This window comes from Arachis duranensis, chromosome 10 (genome assembly GCF_000817695.3).
Source record: "Arachis duranensis cultivar V14167 chromosome 10, aradu.V14167.gnm2.J7QH, whole genome shotgun sequence".
Lineage (NCBI taxonomy): Eukaryota > Viridiplantae > Streptophyta > Magnoliopsida > Fabales > Fabaceae > Arachis > Arachis duranensis.
The window spans coordinates 29,367,611-29,378,403 of NC_029781.3; the positions used below are offsets into that span (position 1 = coordinate 29,367,611).

Here is a 10,793-nt window from a genome sequence, read left to right on the forward strand (position 1 = left end):
AAAAATGTGGAGGAAATGTGCGGCTAACTAAATAATTAGCAACAGGTGCATACCAAGGGACTACTTCAGATACTGCTTGCAGGTTGTCAAAAGGAAAATTATCATCTATAAGAGTAGAATCATCCTTAATATGTTCAAGGCGACTCAAGTGGTCTGCAACTAAATTTTGATTACCACTCCTATCCTTGATTTCTAAATCAAACTCTTGTAACAACAGTATCCAACGTATAAGTCATGGTTTGGATTCCTTTTTAGCCAATAGATACTTTAGAGCTGCATGGTCCGAATACACTACTACTCTAGTACCAAGTAAATAAGCCCGGAATTTATCTAGAGCAAAAACAATAGCGAGTAGCTTTTTCTCAGTAGTGGTATAATTGGACTGGGCAGTGTCTAAAGTCTTAGACGCATAGGCAATAATAAAAGGATTTTTACCTTCACACTGAGCCAGTGCTGCTCCTACTGCATGGTTGGAAGCATCGCACATGATTTCAAATTGCTGACTCCAATCGGGTCCTCTCACAATTAGAGCTTGAGTTAGAGCAGTCTTTAGCTTATCAAATGCTTGTTTGTAATCCTCACTGAACTTGAACTCAATATCCTTTTGTAGTAATCTGGATAAGGGAAGTGCCACCTTACTAAAGTCCTTAATAAATCTCTTGTAGAAACCTACATGGCCAAGGAACGAACGGACTTCCCTCACAGAGGAGGGGTAAGGTAAACTAGAAATAACATTCACCTTTGCTGGGTCTACAGAAATGCCATTATTAAATACCACATGTCCCAATACAATCCCTTGCTTTACCATAAAGTGGCATTTTTCGAAATTCAATACAAGGTTTGTATTAATACATCTATCTAATACTCTAGATAATCCATCTAAACAAAGGTTAAAAGAATCACCATAAACGCTAAAATCTTCCATAAAAACTTCCATACAGTCCTCAATAAGATCAGAGAAAAGACTCATCATGCACCTTTGGAAAGTAGCTGGTGCATTGCACAAGCCAAAGGGCATTCTCTTATAAGCATAGGTCCCAAAAGGACATGTAAAAGTAGTCTTTTCCTGATCTTCAAGAGCTATATGAATCTGGAAATAACCTGTGTAACCATCTAAAAAGCAATAATGTGATTTACCTGACAGGCGATCCAGCATTTGATCAATGAATGGAAGTGGATAGTGATCCTTACGAGTAGCTTGGTTGAGACGTCTGTAACCAATGCAGACTCTCCAAGCATTCTGAACTATAGCTGCTATGTGCTCTCCATGCTCATTTTTCACTGTAGTGACTCCGGACTTCTTGGGCACCACTTGCACTGGGCTTACCCATTCACTGTCTGAAATGGGATATATGATACCGGCCTCCAATAGTCTGGTCACTTCCTTTTTGATAACTTCCAAGATGGTGGGATTCAATCTTCTTTGTGGTTGACGGACAGGTCTTGCTCCCTCTTCTAAAAATATTCTGTGCTCGCATATTTGAGGGTTGATTCTCACTATGTCTGCCAAACTCCACCCTATTGCCTTCTTATGCTTCCTCAACACATCAAGTAGCTGTTCTTCTTGTTGAGAAGTCAGTTCTCTTGCAATAATAACCGGAAGCTTCTGCTCATCCTCAAGGTTAGAATATTTGAGATGTGGAGGGAGAGGTTTCAATTCTAACTTTTGATCATGGACAGGCTCTGGGTTATCTGGGGCTTGTGAAAATGGCGAAGTGTTCTCATTGTCAGTTAAGAAGGTCCCCACACTTGGACCTTGTCCAGTGTGCCTCTCTTCAAACTCTTCCTTTTGACTTCAGCCACACTTTTGTCTATGACATCACACTGGAAGATAGAACGATCTTCTGGGGGATTGTCAATGATTCCATTCAGATTGAAGATCACTATGCGGCCATCTATTTCAAAGGAGTATGTCCCTGAAAAAGCATCCAATTTGAATTTTGATGTCTTCAGGAATGGTCTTCCAAGTAGGATTGATGATGGCTTATCTGAATCATTATGGGGCATCTCCAAGATATAAAAATCAGTGGGAAATGTGAGCCCTTTTAATGTTCACTAAAACATCTTCAGCAACTCCAGCAACTGTAATAATGCTTTTATCTGCTAACACAAAACGAGCTGCCGACCTTTTTAAGGGAGGGAGCGTTAAAACATCATATATAGACAAAGGCATTATACTGACACATGCTCCTAAATCACACATGCAATCATAAATTACTACACCACCAATAGTACAACTAACTATGCAAGGACCTGGATCACTACATTTTTCAGGTAATCCTCCCATTAAAGCAGATATAGAACTACCTAAAGGAATAGTTTCTAATTCAGTAATTTTATCTTTATGGATACATAAGTCTTTTAGAAACTTTGCATATTTAGGTACCTGCTGAATAACATCAAAAAGGGGAACAGTTACCTCAACCTTTTTGAATATTTCTACCATTTTAGGATCAGGTTCCAGCTATTTCCTAGGCTTCCTTGCAAGTTGTGGAAATGGAATGGAAGTAGTGTTTTCTGTGGTGCTTACACCTTTTTGTGCCTCTTCCTGTGGTTGAGCTATCTCTTCTTCAGCTATGTCCTGTATATCCTCTTCCTCTTCAACATCTTCGATTTCTACCACCTCTTCAGCTGAGGCGTATTCTGGTGAGCTTGGTTCCTCCTAATTCCTCTCCTGCAGTGTGGTTCCGGACCTCAGGGTGATGACATTAATTCCTCCCTTTGGATTGGGTAATGGTTGAGAGGGGATTCCAATGGTGCTTGAAGGTTGGTTACTGGAATTTTGTGCTGAACCAAGTTGTGTCATAAAAGCTTGTAGAGTAGAGGTGAAACCATTTAGACTGGCGTTAATACTGTTCACGATGGTATTTTCCAAGGCCAGTTGTCTTTTCTCAAAAGCTTGTAATAATTCTTCATTAGAAGATACAGAAGAATGAGTAAATTGAGAAGTTTGCTACTGATTGTTCGGTGGTCCTTGGTTTTGCCTCAGGTGAGGTGCTCGGTATGGTTGATTTTGCTGCCTGTTGTTGTAATTATTTCACCTCTGATTTTCCTGATTATCTCTGCCTCCCCTATTATTGTTATCCCTCCAATTCTGGTTTGAATTGTCCTACCATCCATGGTTATTATTTCCACTTTGGTTGTACCCTTGGTTGGGGCGGTCATAGAAGTTGTGAGTGGATGCCACCATGTTGTCTTCTTGTTAGAGCTGCGGGCATTCATCAGTGTAATGGCTGTAATCAGCACAAATTCCGCAAATTCTTTGTGGAACTAGTTGTTGGTTTTGCTGCGGTTGAGTTTGCTGAGCTTGTTGATTTAACTGCATTTGCTTCAACAGGTTGGTCATTTCACAGATGCTTCGATTTAGAGCAGCAGTCTCTATGCCAAAAGATACTTCTGCAACGGCCCTTGAACGGCCTTGCTTCTATCTGTGGTTCCGAGTAGATTCAGCTAAATCACTGATCAATTGCCAAGCTTCATCAGTGGTCTTGTACTTCTTCATAGACCCATTGCTGGCACTTTCCAATGTGGTCTTATCTTGGGGCCTCACTGGCACTTTCCAATATGGTCTTATCTTAGGGTCTCATACCTTGTGTGACATAGCTGAGTAGCACGATCTTGTCGATCATGTGGTGGGGGCATGCTTCCAGAAGATTATTGAAGTGCTCCCAGTATTCAAAGAGAGTCTCATTGTCATCCTGAACAATTGTATAGATATCCTTCCTCAGTTTATCAGTAACTTCAGATGGGAAAAATTTCTCCAGGAACTCCTTTCTGAGTGTATCCCAGTTGGATACGTTTGCTAAAGGTTGAGTGTAGTACCACTCTCTTGCTTTTCCCTCAAGAGAGAACGGAAAAGCTTTCAGCAGAATTGAAGTTTCATCAGCGCCATCACACCTGACAGTAGAACAGGCTGCCTGGAAATCTCTCAAGTGCTTGATAGGCTCTTGAGCAGGTAGGCCATGAAACTTCGGCATCAAATTTAGCAGTGCGGTCTTTATTTCAAAATCCGTAGCTACCGCTGGATGATGCGCTTAAAACGGTTGCAGTGTAAAATCAGGAGCTCCTTCCTCCTGAATGGTAATTCTTCTAGCTGCCATGTTTTCTGCACGTAAAACAACTGAATCAGTAGAACGGGGGCTGGTTTCTTCCTCAGATTCACTTTCAGATCCGCCCTCAGAGCGGACTAACCTACGTTGTTCTCGCCTTATTCGTGAAATTGTTCTTTCAATTTCAGGATTGAATATTAGCAAGCGCGGATCAGAAAGTGAACGTGTCATTTGACAGAAGAAACACTCAGCTCATAGTAGCAAAATTAAAGAAAATGCAAATAAATAAATTCTAATTAATAAAATAAGCACTCTATTGCAACTCTCCGGCAACGGCGCCAAAAATTGATGAGGTGCAGAAGCTAGTGAATTAAAAATTTATTAAAATGGTTACGTTGCAGGTATAGTTCTTAACTCACCAAAAATCTGCCTATCAATTTAGAAATATGTCACTGAAAGTTTAAATTAAAATTACTGGGAGTTTTAAGTCCCAGGCCGTCTCCCAACGAGTTGCAGAAAAATGTGCTGTTTTATTAATCAGATATTCCAAAAAGAGTTAAGCTAAGTAAATTGGGATTCAAATTGAGGAATTTTAAATAATAAAAATAAGAGACATTGACTGGGAATCGATTGGTTAGAATCTCTATCATTGATGGTGTGATTGTAAGATTAATTTATAATTAATAGTTGTTCTGTTTGGTTATCCCTTACTAGGTAAGAGAAAGTCAAACAAGTGGAAATGCTAGATCTGTTCACAAGTTGCAACCCACTTAGTTCAAAGGGATTGGCGTCGGTGACAAGATAGCAATCCAACATTTAACCCAATTACAAATTTTTCTTTCAATCCTTCCAACTCAAGAGTTCCTTTTAATCAACTCCCCACCAAGTAATGAAACTACTCACGCATTGTAAATAAAGAATCCATGGCACATGAAAGGGAATTAAAAGAAGACATGATTATTGGAATGGAATTTAAATTAAAAAGAAATAATCCTTGCATTAATTAATCATAAAAATATCTGAATGACAAAATTGAACATAACAAAGAACATGGAAGAATAAAACCAAGTTAAGAGAACAAACTAGAGTGATGAAGTCTTGATGAGGAAAATAACTCTTCTCAATGTTTCAATGCTAAGATCAATTGAAAATTAAAATTCTAAAAACTAGAGAGAAAAACCTAAGAGAGTGAAAAACTAGATCTAAAACTACTCAATGAATGTGTCTCTTGTTTCTGCATATTCTCTGACTCTAGTCTGCTATTCCGGGCCAAAACTGGGCCGAAATAGGGTCCAAAGTCGCTGGTTTCAGATTCTGCAGTTTATGCAGATCGCGCATGTCATGCGATAGCGTCGTCCATGCGGACGCGTCGCTGGCGCTTTTCCTCTTCACGCGTTCGCGTCGTCCATGCTACCGCGTTGCTTGTGCTTTCCAATCCGAGCGGCCGCGCAAGCCATGCGGCCGCGTCACTGCGATTTGCGCTCCTTCTCGCGGTCGCGTGAGCCATGCGACCGCGTCACTTTTCGCTGGTTATCTCCTCAAACTCTTGTGTTCCTTCCATTTTTGCTAGCTTCCTCTCCAATCTCCGTCTCATTCATGCCCTATAAAGCCTGAAACGCTTGACACACAGATTACGGTATCGAATGGAATAAAGGAGAATTAAAATTAAATAATTAAAGTCTCTAGGAAGCAATTTTCAAACATGTAATAAATTCAGGAAGGAAATCTAAATGCATGCTAAATTGATGAATAAGTGGGTAAGGATCACGACAAAACCACACAATTAAACACAATATAAACTATAAAATAGTGGTTTATCAGCTCTCCATGCTCATTCTTCACTATAGTGACTCCGGACTTCTTAGGCACCACTTGTACTGGGCTTACCCATTCACTGTCTGAAATGGGATATATGATACATGCTTCGAATAGTCTGGTCACTTCCTTTTTGACGACTTCCAAGATGGTGGGATTCAGTCTTCTCTGGGGTTGGCGGACAGGTATTGCTCCTTCCTCTAAAAATATTTTGTGCTCACATACCTGAGGGTCGATGCCTATGATGTCTGCCAAACTCCATCCAATTGCTTTCTTGTGCTTCCTCAGCACATTAAGTAGCTGCTCTTCCCGTTCTGGAGTGAGATCCTGTGCAATAATAACTGGAAACTTCTGCCCTTCTTCAAGATAAGCGTATTTGAGATGTGGAGGGAGAGGTTTCAACTCAGTCTTCTGGTCATGGGTAGGCTCTGGATTGTCTGGAGCTTGTGAAAATCCAGAGGTGTCCTTATTGTTAGCTAATAGAGTCCCCACACTTGGACTTTGTTCTGTGTACTTCTCTTCCAGTTCTTTCTGGTGAATTTCAGCTACAGTTTCATCTATGACATCACATTGGAAGATGGAATGATCTTCTGGAGGGTTGTTTGTGACTCCATTCAAATTGAAGATTGCTATTCGGCCATCTATTTTAAAGGAATATGTTCCAGAAAAGGCATCTAATCTGAATCCTGATGTCTTCAGGAATGGTCTGCCAAGTAAGATTGATGATGGCTTATCTGAGTCATTATTGGGCATCTCCAAGATATAGAAATCAGTGGGAAATGTGAGTCCTTTAATGTTTACTAAAACATCTTCAGCAACTCCAACTACTGTAATAATGCTTTTATCTGCCAACACAAAACGAGCTGCCGACCTTTTCAAGGGAGGGAGCCTTAAAACATCATATACAGTAAAGGCATAATACTAACACATGCTCCCAAATCACACATGCAATCATAAATTACTACACCACCAATAGTACAACTAACTATACAAGGGCCTGGGTCACTATATTTTTCAGGTAAACTTCCCATTAAAGCAGATATGGAACTTCCTAAAGGAATAGTTTCTAATTCATTAATTTTGTCCTTATGTATACATAAATCTTTTAGAAACTTTGCATATTTAGGTACCTGTTGAATGACGTCAAAAAGGGGAACAGTTACCTCAACCTTTTTGAAGATTTCTACCATTTTGGGATCAAGTTCCAACTGTTTCTTGGGCTTCCTTGCAAGTTGTGGAAATGGAATAGGAGTGGTGTTTTCTGCAGTGTCTGCGCCTTTCGGTGCTTTCTCCTGTGGTTGAGCCTCTTCTCTCTCAGCTATGTCCTGTATGTCCTCTTCCTCTTCAACATCTTCTAATTCCACAACCTCTTCAGCTGAGGCGTGTTCTGTGGGGCGTGGTTCCTCCTGACTTCTCTCCTGCAGTGTGGTTCCAGACCTTAGGGTGACGGCATTAATACCACCCTTCGGGTTGGGGAGTGGTTGAAAGGGGAGTCCACCAAAGCTTGAGGACTGGTTATTGGAAATTTGTATTGATCCCATCTGTGAGACAAGAGTTTGTAAAGTAGAAGTGACAGTAGAAGTGAAAGTATCCAGGGTTGTTTTAAGATGATCCTCCATAGCCTGATGTCTCTGAACAATGGTTTGTAGTAAGTCAGCATTAGGAGATGAAGAGATGCTGGTGGCCTGAGAGGTTTGCTGAGGGGCTTGAGGTTGTCTTAAATGAGGTGCTCTGTAAGGTTGATTCTGCTGCCTGTTGTGATTGTTATTCCATCTCTGGTTTCCATTGTTATCTCTGCCTCCTCTGTTAGAATTGTCTCTCCAGCCTTGGTTGGAATTATCCTGCCATCCTTGATTATAGTTGCCACCTTGACTGTACCCTTGATTGGGGCGGTCATAAAAATTGTGAGTGGCTGCTACAGTATTGTCTTCTTGTTGGAGCTGCGGACACTCATCGGTATAATGACTATAATCTGCATAGACGCTGCACACTCTTTGTGGGACTAACTACTGGCTGTGCTGTGGTGGAGAAGGCTGAACTTGCTGAGATTATTGTTGATTCAGTTGCATCTGCTTCAGCAAGTTAGTAATTTCACATAGACTTTGGGTTATATCGGTAGTCTCTGTATTAGTGGATACCTCCGCAACAGCTCTTGATCGACTTTGTCTTTGTCTATAATTCCTAGTAGAGTCAGCTAAGTCTCTTATCAATTCCCATGCTTCGTCTGTAGTCTTGTGCTTTTTCATAGAACCATTGCAAGTACCTTCCTGTGTGGTTCTATCCTGAGGTTTCAGACCCTATGTAAAGTAACCGAGTAAGACGACCTTGTCAATAATATGATGGGGACATGCATTTCGAAGTGTATTGAAGTGTTCTAAGTATTCATAGAGGGTCTCAGATTCATTCTGGACGATCATAGACATGTCCTTCCTTAGTTTGTCAGCAACTTCAGCTGGAAAGAATTTATCCAGAAATTCTCTCCTAAGTGTATCCCAGTTGGAAATAGTTTCTCTGGGCTGAGTGTAGTACCACTCTCTTGCCTTTCCCTCCAGAGAAAACGGGAAGGCTTTTAATAGAATAGAGATTTCATCAGCTCCATCACGCTTAACAGTAGAGCAAGCGGTGTGGAAATCCCTAAGATGCTTGATAGGCTCTTGAGCAGGTAAGCTATGAAATTTGGGCATCAAGTTGAGTAGTGAAGATTTTATTTCAAAATCTACAGCTACTGCTGGGTAGTGCCCCTGGAATGGTTGGAGCGTAAAATCAGGGGCTCCTTCCTCCTGGATGGTAGCTCTTCTGGGTGCTGCCATGTCACCTGCACGTAAATAAACTGGATCAGTAGAAAGGGGGGTTGTTTCTTCCTTAAATGACGGTTCCGATTCGTCCTCAAAGAGGAGTCGCCTACGCCTAGCTCGCCTTATATGTGAAAGAGTTCTTTCAATTTCAGGGTCAAATGCTGGCAAGCTTGGATCAAGAAGCGAACGTGTCATTTAACGAAAGAAACGTGTAGTTCATAGTGATAAAACGAAAAGAAAAAAATTGCAATAAAAATAAATACCAATCAATAAATTAACACACTATTGCAACTCCCCGGCAACGGCGCCAAAAATTGATGTGAGCGGAAATTGGTAAATTAAAAATTATTAAAATGGTTGCGTTGTAAGTATAGTTCTTAACTCACCAAAATCTTCCTATCAATTTAAAATGTGTCACAAAAAATTTAAATTAAAAATTACTGGGAGTATGAATCCCAGGTCGTCTCCCAACGAGTTGCAGAAAGTGTGCTATTTTATTAACCAGAGGTTTTCAAAGAAGTGAATTTTGTAACAGGAAAATTTAAAGTTAATAGAATTGAATAATGTAAATAAAAAGCCTTGACTGGGAGTTGATCAGTTAGAATCTCTAATGTTGCTGGAATTCTCTCAGAGTAATTGATAATTAAAGATTGGTTTGTTTAATTATCCTTTACTAAGTAAGGGAAAGTCAAACAAATTGGAATGCTCTATCTGTTCACAAGTTGCAATTCAATTAATAAAAATGGGTTGGTATTAGTGACTAGAGAGCAATCCAATAATTATCCCAATTACAAATTCTCTTTCAATCCTTCCAACTCAAGAGTTCCTTTCAATCAACTCCCCATCAAGTGAGGGGAACTACTCGCTCATTGTAAATAACAAATCCATAACATATGAAAAGGAATTAAAAGAAGACATGATTATTGGAATGTAAAATGGATTAAAATGAAAGGAATAATTCTCGTATTAAATAATGATAAAAATATTTAAATGATAAAATTGAACAAAGCAAAGAACATGGAAGAATAAAACCAAGTTAAGAAAACGAACTAGAATGGCGAAGTCTTGATGAGGCAATGACTCTTCTCAATATCCCAATGCCAAAAATAATAGAAAAATAAAATCCTAAAAGTATCAATTGTTTCCAGAGAAGGAAAACCTAGAGGAGGAGTAAAACTAGATCTAAAAACTCAAAACTGTGTAGAATGAATGTTGTCTTTGCTTCTGCATATTCTCTGGTTCAAGTCTGCTGTTCCGGGCCGAAAACTGGGTCGAAATAGGGTCCAACATGCCCCCAACGAATTTTGCAAATTATGCAGATCGCACATGTCACGCGATCGCGTCACTCATGCGGACGCGTCACTCGCGCTTTTCCATGCCACGCGTTCGAGTCGTCCACGCTACCGTGTTGCTTGAGCTTTTCCAATCCGTGCGGCCGCACGATCCATGCGGCCGCGTCACTGCGATTTGCTCTCCTTCGCGCGGTCGCGTGAGCCATGCGACCGTGCCACTTCTCGCTGGTTATCTCCTCAAATTCTTGTGTTCCTTCCATTTTTCGCTAGCTTCCTTTCCAATCTCTAACTCATCCATGCCCTGTAAAGTATGAAACACTCAACACACAGATCACGGCATCGAATGGGATAAAGGAGAATTAAAAGTACATAATTAAAGTCTTTAGGAAGCAGTTTTCAACATGTAATGAATTCAGGAAGGAAATCTAAATGCATGCTATTTTAATGAATAAGTGGGTAAGGATCACGATAAAACCACACAATTAAACATAATATAAACCATAAAATAGTGGTTTATCAGTCCACTCTGAAAGCATGTCAGAAGGACACCTTTTGGTCATCTGCTTGTATCTTTCCCAAGCTTCATAGAGGGATTCACCATCTTTTTGTTTGAAGGTCTGAACATCCACTCTAAGCTTGTGATGAGCGGATAATTTGTATACTTTTTGGCATTGTTTTTAGTATGTTTCTGGTATGATATAGTTAGTTTTTAGTATATTTTTATTAGTTTTTAGTTAAAATTCTCTTTTCTGGACTTTACTATGAGTTTGTGTGTTTTTCTGTGATTTCAGGTATTTTCTGGCTGAAATTGAGGGACCTGAGCAAAAATCTGATTCAGAGAC

The 10,793-nt window shown here is 40.1% G+C and overlaps 1 non-coding gene across 1 annotated transcript; it reads left to right on the top strand.

Annotated features, from left to right (window-relative positions):
• The first annotated feature begins 10,481 nt into the window (after positions 1–10,481).
• LOC127743471 (small nucleolar RNA R71) lies at positions 10,482–10,589 on the top strand. Its single transcript, XR_008004863.1, has one exon. It is a non-coding gene; the product is annotated as a small nucleolar RNA R71 (small nucleolar RNA).
• The last annotated feature ends 204 nt before the right edge of the window (positions 10,590–10,793 follow it).